Raw genomic sequence first — 11,751 nt, 5'->3', positions numbered from 1 at the left:
TTTGAAACATGAAGATGTACGAAAGGCCCCGGTATTCAAACCGAAAATGGCCCATACCGGACCATATTTAATATAGCTACTATATAGACCGATATGCCGGTTTAGGGCCTTATGCCCGTAACCCACCTTCACCCACTCACCTAACCCACCACCGAAATCTGGCGTTTTTGAAAATAGGGCGAGGGGAGGGTCCGCCCATTTCAGTTTGAATGTTAGGTTTGGATGAAAAGAGGGTGCCGAAATTAAACCGCCCCATGCCACTATGGACATACACTTTAGCCAGTAATCGGCTTTTAGTGCGCTCTAAAAAACTATAAAGTAACCTCTAAAAAGAGTTAGGAATTCCGTGCTACTTACAAAATCCTTAATTGTTTTCAATACCACTGCCCTAAGTTGGTTCATGTCTGATATTGTGACGCGAAAGCCGGGCACTGACAAAGGAAATGCTCCAACGTCTCATCATCTTCCCCGCATGCCCTACACATGCCGCACCGATTTTACATAAGTGAGCTCGTAGTCCTATATGTCCCGTTATGATACCAAAAGCTATGCTGACCTCCTTCTTGTTGCCTTTCAGTAATAGCCTCGCCTTCTCACGATCTGGATCCCCCCATAGGATTTTCGCCGTCCTACCGACCGTTTCTCTGTTACTCCGTTATGGGCTGGCATCCAAACAATGCGGATTTTCCCATCCTCCGAGAGAATCTTTTTACACTGCTAGACTGTTCATGACCTTACCGTCCTGGTTGTTATTGTCCTTATGGCAATTTTACTGTCGGTAAAGATGTTCACACTCGACGCCCTCGCGATAGCACCACATCACTTCACGGATCTCCGCCTGCAGCATCGTATTATGGTCTGGCAGTCTAAAATAGATCTCAGTCCCTGGGTTCTCTATATAAACCCCCAGGCCCACTTTGTCCCCTAGCTTTGATCCATCCGTGTAACATGATTTTCCAGATGGCAATACTAGGCTTCCGTCAATCCAAGACTGTGCCGATGGCAGCAGTGCCTTGCACTCGACTTCAAGGTTCATCTCAGGGATAACCGATTGGAAACCTCTTCCTTTCCTTCTAGGTTTCCTTTCGTCGCCTCGATTATACCGCTATGGAATGAGCTGCTCCCATCTTCAATCCATTCTCCCATCGCCTTAAGCCTCATAGCCGCTATGGCTGCCTCACACTTAATCTGTATGTCAATGGGTCGGATATCTAGAATGGTCTTCAGTGCCCCAGTGGGAGTGGTCCTCATCGCTCCGCCTTTGCCAAGACAACATGTTCTGTTGTATAGTCCTTATGTGGTACTTTTTCTCCATACCAGTCCACCTAACTGCTGAGGCATAAGTAAGTATTGGTCTAATCACGCTCCTGTAGAGCCAGTCAGAATCAGGCCCCATTTCGAGCCTACGTCCCGTCTGCATAGAGTCCAACATCTGTGAGCCTTCTCAGTACGCTCCTGAATGTGACACTTCCAATTCAGTTTCCTGTCCAAGATCACACCTAAGTATTTGACCTTGTCAGATTTCGAAATTGTCTTATTGAGGTAACGTGGTGGGTTTAATTGGCCTACCTTCAGGTGTTTGGATGTTAGATCTACTTCATTCTCTTGGTTTTTAGTTGTGGATCAGAGGAGACGCCTCTGAAGCACTTGGCCACAAAATAGATACTAGATTTGAACCCCTTTTTGTCATAATCCACAAATATCTCCAGTTTGAGGGGTATATAGGGTGAGGCGGCCACCCTGAAAAAAATATCAGATCGTGCTCTACTCTCAAATTTCTTCCATTTGAGCCCCAATTGCCATTGGTTTAGGGGGATTTTATGGGGTGTGAGTGCCCCCAAACACTTGGCCTCAAAATTGGATATCAAATTAATTTCCTACTATCAAATACCTATTATTTGAGCTTCTTATTGCCATAGTAGTCACACATTACCAGTTTGAAGGGAGTTTATAGGGCGGACCCTGAAATAACATTAGCATCATGTAGAGCACGATTTTATTTGACCTATAATGTCACACATTTTTAAGGTGGCTATCAAGATATTCAAGATAACGGGTCTCGTTCAGATCCACACTAATTAATTTTTTTTTAGTTTTGGTTATCTGCATTCAAAATCATATTTCAAAGCTACCACTGGGTATACCACCATTGCTAAAGATCCGCAGGTCCTCCTGTGTCTATCAAAATTTGAGGGTAAAAAGACCTTTTATTGCTGTCCTATTCTATCCTAATCGACCTTCACATATTATTATACCCTCCACCATAAGATGGGGGGTATACTAATTTCGTCATTCTGTTTGTAACTACTCGAAATATTCGTCTGAGACCCCATAAAGTATATATATTTTTGATCGTCGCGACATTTTATGTCGATCTAGCCATGTCCGTCCGTCTGTCCGTCCGTCCGTCTGTCCGTCCGTCCGTCCGTCCGTCTGTCGAAAGCACGCTAACTTCCGAAGGTGTAAAGGTAGCCGCTTGAGATTTTGCACAAATACTTCTTATTAGTGTAGGTCGGTTGGTATTGCAAACGGGCCATATCGGTCCATGTTTTGATATAGCTGCCATATAAACCGATCTTGGGTCTTGACTTCTTGATCCTCTAGCGTGCGCAATTCTTATCCGATTGGAATGGAATTTAGCACGACGTGTTTTGTTATGATGTCCAACAACTGTGCCAAGTATGGTTCAAATCGGTCGATAACCTGATATAGCTGCCATATAAACCGATCTTGGGTCTTGACTTCTTGAGCCTCTAGAGTGCGCAATTCTTATCCGAATGGAATGGAATTTCGCACGATGTGTTTTGTTATGATATCCAACAACTGTGCCAAGTATGGCTCAAATCGGTGCATAACCTGATATAGCTGCCATATAAACCGATCTTGGGTCTTGACTTCTTGAGCCTCTAGAGGGCGCAATTCTTATCCGATTGGAATGGAATTTTGCACGACGTGTTTTGTTATGATACCCAACAACTGTGCCACGTATGGTTCAAATCGGTTTATAACCTGATATAGCCGCCATATAAACCGATCTTGGGTCTTGACTTCTTGAGCCTCTAGAGGGCACAATTCTTATCTGATTTGAATGAATTTTTGCACGAAGTATTTTGTTATGACATCCAACAACTGTGCCAAGTATGGTTCAAATCGGTCCATAACTTGATATAGCTGTCATATAAGCAGATCTGGGGATTGGACTTCTTGAGCTTCTAGAGGGCCCAATTCCTATCCGATTTGGCTGAAATTTTGCACGACGTATTTTATTCTTACTTTCAACAACTGTGTCAAATAACGTTCAAATCGGTTCATAATCTGATATAGCTGCCATAAAAACCGATCTGGGATCTTGACTTCTTGATCCCTAGAGGTCGCAATTATTACCCTATATGCCTGAAATTTTGTACGACGGATCCTCTCATGACCATCAACAAACGTGTTTATTATGGTCTGAATCGGTCTATTGCCCGATACAGTTCCCATATAAATCGTTCTCTCTATTTTACTTCTTGAGCCCCCAAAGGGCTCAATTCTTATTCGAATTGGCTGACATTTTACACAGGTCTCCAACATATAAATTAATTGTGGTCCGAACCGGACCATATCTTGATATCGCTCTAATAGCAGAGCAAATCTTTTCTTATATCCTTTTTTGCCAAAGAAGAGATGCCGGGAAAAGAACTCGACAAATGCGATCCATGGTGGAGGGTATATAAGATTCGGCCCGGCCGAACTTAGCACGCTTTTACTTGTTTTTAATTCCTTTTTTTGGGTAGGATAGAGGGAGGGGGATTGCCCTCTGACACATCCTTTCGTTTGAGTACAATTTATTCTCGGTGGTCCTATATGACAGTTTGGTGTTGTTTTTATTGGGAGGAGAGGGTTGCTCCCCCCGACGCTAAGGCCCATAAGACAATTTATGTGAATACTTTATTGTCGCGATATACTTGCCCTGATGAACTGCAGGATGGCTGGACGTGACCCAGATCCTTGAATTCTTATCAATATTAGAAATACACATATTATCCCGCTCTAACTACACGTCTTATTGAAGGGTATTTAGAGGGTTGGGCCGGTCCCCGGTTCTTTACCAAATATGTATATCAGATTCGTAGACCTCTCAAAGATCTTTCATTTGGTACCCATTTGTCCCATTGTCCCAATCGATAAACACATCCGTCCGGGTGCGTTTTGGGATGGGGCGTCCCCCCAGGTTATATGACCCAACATTTTTTTGTGGTACCATAAGGTGGCATACCAAATTTTGGTGCACTCATCTCCGACATCAGGCGTTTTTGAAAGTTGGAGCATGGGGGAGGGTCCGCCCCCTTCGGATATCAAAAGAAGTAGTACCCTATTTTGACCAGGGGCCAAAACTCTACCATCTGTGAAAATTTCATCCAAATCGGTTCAGCGGTTTTTGAGTCTATACGGAATAGATAAACAAACTAACAAGCGGAACAATTTCATTTTTTTATAACAGATAGCCTTTTAAGGCTGTAGAAATCCACAATTTTTATACCCACCACCGTTTGCAACACATCGATATATCAATTTCCGACCCTACAAAGGAGATATATTTCGGATCGTCGTAAAATTCTAAGACGATTTAACGATGTCCATGTGTCTGTCCGTCTGTCCGTCCGTCTGTTGTAATCACACTAGAGCCTACAAAAATTGAGATATTGAGCTGAAATTTCGCATAGATTCATCTTTTTGATGCACGCTGGCTTAGTTCTTAAACAGGCCAAATCAAGCCATATTTGGATATAGCTGCCATATAGACCGATTTTCTGATAAAGGGTGTAATGCCCATAAAAACTTTATTTTTCATCCGACTTTGCTGAAATTTTAAACAGTGAGTAGTTTAATGTCTCCCGATAATGGGCACAAATATGGTTTAGATCAGACTATATTTCGCTATAGCTGCCACATAGATCGATCTCCCGATAAAGGGTCTGAAGACTATTAAAACTTTATTTATTACCCGATTTCGCTGAAATTTGCAGCAGTGGATTGGTTTAAGCCTCCAAACATCTGAACTAAGTATGGATTAGATCGGTCCATATTCAGATATAGCTGCCTTATAGACCGATCTCCCGATAATGGGTCGGAAGCCCATAAAAGCTTTATTTACATCCCGATTTCGCTGAAATTTACAACATCTGACCTAAATATGGTTCAGATCGGACTATATTTACATGTAGCTGCCATATAGACCGATCTCCCGATAAAGGGTCTGAAGGCCATAAAAGCTTCATTTGTTATTCGATTTCGCTGAAATTTGGAATTGTGCGCGATTTAAAGCCTCCCAACATCGGATTCAAATATGGTACAGATCTTGCTATATTTAGATACAGCTGTCATATAGACCGATCTGCCGATAAAGGGTCTTGAGCCCATAAAAGCTTTATTTTTTATTCGATTTCGCTGAAAATTGGAATAGTGCGCAGTTTTAAGCCTTTCAACATCCTACCCAAATATGGTACATATCGGACTATATTTGGATATAGCTGTCATATAGACCGATCTCCCGATAAAGGGTCTGTAGGCCATAAAAGCTTTTTTTTTATCCGATTTCACTGAAATTTGAAACAGTGAGTAGGTTAAGACCTCCCAATATCTGACCTAATTATGGTTCAGATCGGACTATATTTAGATATAGCTGCCATATAGACCGCTCTGCCGATGAGGGGACTAAGCCCATAAAAACTTTACTTATTACCCGATTTCGCAGAAATTTAAAACAGTGTGTTTTGCTGAGCCTCCCGATATCCGACCTTACTATGGTTCAGATCGGTTTATAATTGTATATATACAAAATTGAATAGTGACATATATATTAGACCATTGAATGTCCGTGCCGAATTTGGTTGCTTAAGTTATTCAATTTTCACCGCATTGTGATGAAATGGGGTTTACATATATACCCGAGGTGTTGGGTATCCAAAGTTCGGCCCGGCCGAACTTAATACGTTTTTACTTGTTTTTTTTTTTTTTTTTTTTGCAATGAGTAAAATTCTTGTATTGTATTGGCTTCGTTTAAGTGCAAATTTAACAATTTCATCGAACCATATTTGAAACCGTTATCCTTATGCCTTACATGGCTTATTATTATCCCAAAAAAGTGCTTGTCTATCCATATTTTTACAGTTATTTAAGGTTCGACACGTATTTATCAATACAGTCTGATTATTGACTTGCATTTCCTAAAACAATGATAATTCCTCATATTTCGTATTACCAAACCATTAAATTATTCATTGTATCACAATAATTCATGTTATCTACAAGTCTTTGAAATTGAAATTCCCACAATTAATGTACACCAGAATTTTGATAAATGTTGCCTAACCTCTTGTCGGAAATTATACACTGTGACCATGTCATTTTTAATAAACAACATTCGATTGACCTGTAATTGAAACCATTTTCCGACATTAATAATGACACAATCTAAACTGGGGGAGGGTAAGAGGAGGATATAGCGCCACAACTCACTCCCCCTTAATACACAAACACCCACACACACACAAATTGAAACTCCTTGGAAGCCACAACAAATAAATGGTAATGCCTGGCATAACTTTATTGATTATGGCATTAAATGAATGTAAATGACCTGGCCAAAACTTAAGCAAGCTGGGCAGCAAACAACCTGCTGTCAGCCAGCCAGCCTTCTTTATCCAAATTGTAGGTCCAAATGTGTGGCCTTAACACCCAAAGAGTGAAAGAAAGAAAGAGAGACAGAACAGGGGAAATGGAATACCACAATTTTTGTGCAATTCCAAAACAATTGAATTGTTGGCCACAATTGTCTACAATAGACAGACCAAGAGGCAGATAATAAGTGACAAGACATTGAGGCTCCCTATACCAAGAGGCAGCGTGTGTTTCAAATGTCTGGACGAATTTCCATAATAAACATAAAATAAATAGACAATAATGATTTTCATGCTGCGGCTGAGGTTGCGTTTCTGGCCCGGGTCCGTCTGTTTTTATTATAATCATTGTTGTTGCTGTTGCCATTGTCATCATGTCTTCTTTGGTATCAATTTCATTTGGTTTAAATCATTTAAGAATATGAACAATGGCGCGGCAATGTGCCCCTACTCCTCCCTTAAGGAGGTGCAGCAGTAGGATGTGGGGTCATGTTTGGGGGCCAGCACCCAACAAGTTAATGCCTTTGCCATAAGGGTCATTGGGCAAGCCGGGAATATTTCCTCTTTGCTATGGGAAATATTTTCAAAGAAATGAAATTTAATGAGATATTCTTTGGTTACCAGGAATTTGTTATTATTTTCGTCTTCTATCTTTTACTATTTTTTCCTGGCCTATTTCTTCCTTTTGCAAAGTTCCCTCAAAGAAAGACATTTTTTATTTGTGATTTTTTTTTTGCGTTTTCTGGTGTTTTCATTCAAAATTTCACAAAGGTTTATCATGTCTGCAAAGAACCTCAATGACACGAAAAAAAATAGAGAAATTCTTTCGATCTAACAATCTGTGAAAGGCACGCTCAAGTAAGTGGTGACATGCACGAGTAATGAAATATCTAATCACGGATAGTGTGTTTCACGAAAGTGTTTTGTATGACAGACGTCTAGGGAAATTTCAGACAACATCAACATATCTTCTTCTCCTCTTCTTCTTTGTTTGTTTAGTTTGTCTATTCCGTATAGATTCAAAAACGGCTGAACCGATTTCATGAAATTTTCACAGATGGTAGAGTTTGAGAAACTAGTGAAAATAGAGTACTATTGGGTTGCCCAAAAAGTAATTGCGGATTTTTCATAAAGTCGGCGTTGACAAATTTTTTCACAGTTTGTGACTCTGTAATTGCATTCTTTCTTCTGTCAGTTATCAGCTGTTAGCTTGCTTTAGAAAAAAAGTGTAAAAAAGTATATTGGATTAAAGTTCATTCTAAGTTTTATTAAAAATGCATTTACTTTCTTTTAAAAAATCCGCAATTACTTTTTGGGCAACCCAATACATTTTTTGTTATCCGAAGGGGGGACGGACCCTCCCCCATACACCAACTTTCAAAAACGCAAGATAGCGGAAATGCGTGCATCGATTTAAGCGAAATTTTGTATGCCACCTTATGGTCCCCAAAAGCACGAAATTGGTATACAATTTTTGGTCAAATAACCTGGGGGGACGCCCCATCCCAAAACCCACCCGGACGGACATGTTTACCGATTGCGACAATATGGGTATCAAATGAAAGGTATTTTAGAGTAGAGTACGAACTTGGTATACAAATTTCTCCTAGAAAGTTGGGGGGTCCCCCACCCCCAAAAAACTCCCCAACAGGACTCTTTCATCGCTTAGGGTAATATGGGTATCAAATGAAAGGTATTTAAAAGTGGAGTAGAAATCTGACATAAAAATTTATTCATTGGTATCTAGGAACCCTCCCACCTTTATGTTTTATGGGCTTCAGACCCTTTATCGGCAAATCGGTCTATAAAGCAGCTATATCTAAATATCGTCCGATCTGAACCATATTTGGGTCTAACAGTAGGAGGCCTAAAACTACTCACTGTTTCAAATTTCAGCGAAATCGGTTAAAAAATAAAGCTTTGATGGGCTTTAGACTCTTTATCGGCAGATCGGTCTATATGGCAGCTAAATGTAATTATAATCCGATCTGAACCATATTTGGGCCCAACGTTCGAAAGCCTAAAACTGCTCACTATTTTAAATTTCAGCGAAATCGTATAGAAAATAAAGCTTTTATGGGCTTCAGATCCTTTATCGGCAGATCGGTCTATATGACAGCTATATCTAAATATAGGCCGATCTGAACTATATTTGGTTCAGATGTTGGTAGGTCTAAAAATACTCACTGTTTCAAATTTCAGCAAAATCGGTTAAAAAATAAAGCTTTTATGGGCTTCCGACCCTTTATAGGGAGATCGGTCTATATGGCAGCTATATCTAATTATAGTCCGATCTGAACCATATTTGGGTCTTACGGTAGGAAGCCTAAAACTCCTCACTGTTTTAAATTTCAGCGAAATCGGTAAAAAATAAAGCTTTTATGGCCTTCAGACCCTTTTATCGGGAGATCGGTCTATATGACAGCTATATCCAAATATAGTCCGATCTGAACCATATTTATGTCCGATATTGGGAGGCTTAGAACAACTCACTGTTTCAAGTTACAGCGAAATCGGCTAATAAATAAATTTGTTAAGGCCTTCAGACCCTTTATCGGGAGATCGGTCTATATAACAGCTGTAACCAAATAAAGTCCGATCTGAACCATATTTACATCTAATGTTGGGAAGGCTTTGAACAACTCACTGTTTCAAATTTCAGCGAAATCGGGTAATGTAAACAAGTAAAAAGCGTGCAAAGTTCGGCCGGGCCGAATCATATATACTCTCTACCATAGATCGCATTTGTCGAGTTCTTTTCCCGATGTCTCTCTCCGATTTGGACCATATCTGAATTGAATGTTAGAGACCATAGTAGAAGTCATTGCGTAAAATTGTAAACAATATGAGTAAGAATTGCGCCCTTTAGGGGCTCAAGAAGTGAAATAGGGAGACCGGTTTATATGGGAGCTGTATGAGGCTATAGACCGATTCAGACCATATTTCACACCATTGAAGGTCATACCATGACCAGCCAAATAGGATAATAATTACGCCCTCTGGAGGCTCAAGAAGTCAAGAACCCAAATAAAAGAAAATTTTGCCCATGAACATTCCACTAAGAAACAGGAGCAAATTTCTCACATATCAATGACTGCAGTCCTATTCAATTTTAAACTCAATGATAAGGGACCGAGTCCGAACGGCGTGCCGCAGTGCGACACCTCTTTGGTGAGAAGTTTAACGTGGCATATTACCTCACAAATGTTGCCAGCATTAGGAGGGAAAAGCCACCGCTGAAAATTTTTTCTGATGGTCTCGCCATGATTCGAGCCCAGGCGTTCAGCGTCATAGGCGGACATGCTAACCTCCGCGCTACGGTGGCCTCCAAAGTCAAGAACCCAGATTGGTTTATATAGCAGCTATATCCGGTCATGAATCGATTTCAACCATACTCAAGCACAATTGTTGGTAGTCATAACAAAACACGTCATGCAAAATTTCAGCCAAAACAGATAGAAAATGCGCCTTCTAGACTAGTGGGTCAAGAAGTCAAGATCCAAGATCGGTTTATATGGAATCTATATCAGGTCACGGACCGATTTGAACCATATATAGCACATTTATTGAAAGTTTTAATAGAACCAGTCATACAAAATTTCAGCCAAATCGGATAAAAACTGCGCCCTCTAGAGGCTCAAGAAGTCAAAACCCCAGATCGGTTTATTTAGCAGCTATATCAAAACATGGACCGAAATGGCCCATTTACAATCCCAACCATGTTGGTTCAAAATTTCAAGCGGCTAGCTTTGTACCTTCGGAAGTTATCGTGCTTTCGACAGACTACTTTACGACTATACTTTATGGGATCTTAGACGAATATTTCGAGGAGTTACAAACAGAATGACGAAATAAGTATACCCCCATCCTATGGTGGAGGGTATAGAAAGAAACTTAAAATCAGTCAAAGGAACAGATAATATAAAATAAATGATCTGCTCTGAGGCGGCTGCATCTGCAGCATTGTAATTGAGCCAACAGTGCTCTGGTTTGCCGGGGAAGGTCAATTTCTTCAGGTGCAATGCGGCGCGGTCGTTCTCCACGAACCACATTTACTAGGTAGCTATTCACCGCATCTGCTACCTTGTCTGCATTAGTGTTGTCTAGTCCCGCTTGATATGCAGCTTGATTTAGAGGTTCTCTCTTGTAGCGCTGAACCTCACGCTCTAGATCATGTAGATCTACCTTCTAGGTTTGTGGGCGGTGAATACCTTTTCACGATTTGATGATTTCGATAGTCTCTGCGATGACAGCTCAGAAGGATTTGCTTAGACAGCATGAAGTTATGTCTTTGCACTGGTAGGATCTTTGTCTGCTGATAGAGGTGGTCCACGCGAAAACTGAGGGGACACAGCCCGTCGCAATTCGATGGGCGCCATTCTAAAAGATCTGAATATTATTCCACTACGTGTCACAAAGCTGAGAAGACCATACTGGCGCTGCATAATTTACCACAGACCGGCCAATTGCTTTGTACTTTCTCAGCTAGGTCAGCTCTCTACGCAGCTCATGCGTGTATGTAGTGAACAATGTGGCTGAATATTTGGTGGCAGATATCTTCAGATATCTTGCAGCGAAATAAGAGGCAAGTTCATTAAGGTAGATGTTTAACCTATAGCAGATGTCATCAATGGATGGGAGGCCAGATGCCATGTTCGTACAATCGTCCGCATATGATACGATTTCTAAGTCGTCTGGAGGGGGTGGAATGGATGATAGGTAGAGGTTTAACAGTACCGGAGATATCACCCCGCATTGGGGATATATTGGGGAACTCCCTGTATTGGGGAACTACGATGCTTCGACTTCTTGTCCCTAAATTCCACAAGTGACTGGCGACCACACAGATAATTCGCGACCCAACGTTTCAGGCCTGGCTGGAGGGACGTATTGGCGATGTCCTCAAAGAGTTTGGCATGGCGGACCGTGCCGAATGCCTTCGATAGGTCGAGTGCCACCAGGACCGTCCACACAGATAATTCGCGTCCCAGCCTGGCTGGAGGGACATATTGGCGATGTTCTCATAGAGTTCGGCTTTGCCTTGGGGAACTTCCTGTTTCACTCTTCGGTGTTTCAATTTTTTATCCCT

General features: G+C 41.2%; 1 protein-coding gene across 1 annotated transcript in view; it reads left to right on the top strand.

The window, feature by feature from the left end:
* The window catches only part of LOC106092938 (neuroligin 4-like), a 95,159-nt gene that overhangs the window by 76,396 nt on the left and 7,012 nt on the right, over nucleotides 1-11,751 (top strand). The window lies entirely within an intron of this gene.

This window comes from Stomoxys calcitrans, chromosome 2 (genome assembly GCF_963082655.1).
Source record: "Stomoxys calcitrans chromosome 2, idStoCalc2.1, whole genome shotgun sequence".
NCBI lineage: Eukaryota > Metazoa > Arthropoda > Insecta > Diptera > Muscidae > Stomoxys > Stomoxys calcitrans.
This window is presented reverse-complemented; position numbering and strand designations above follow the sequence as displayed.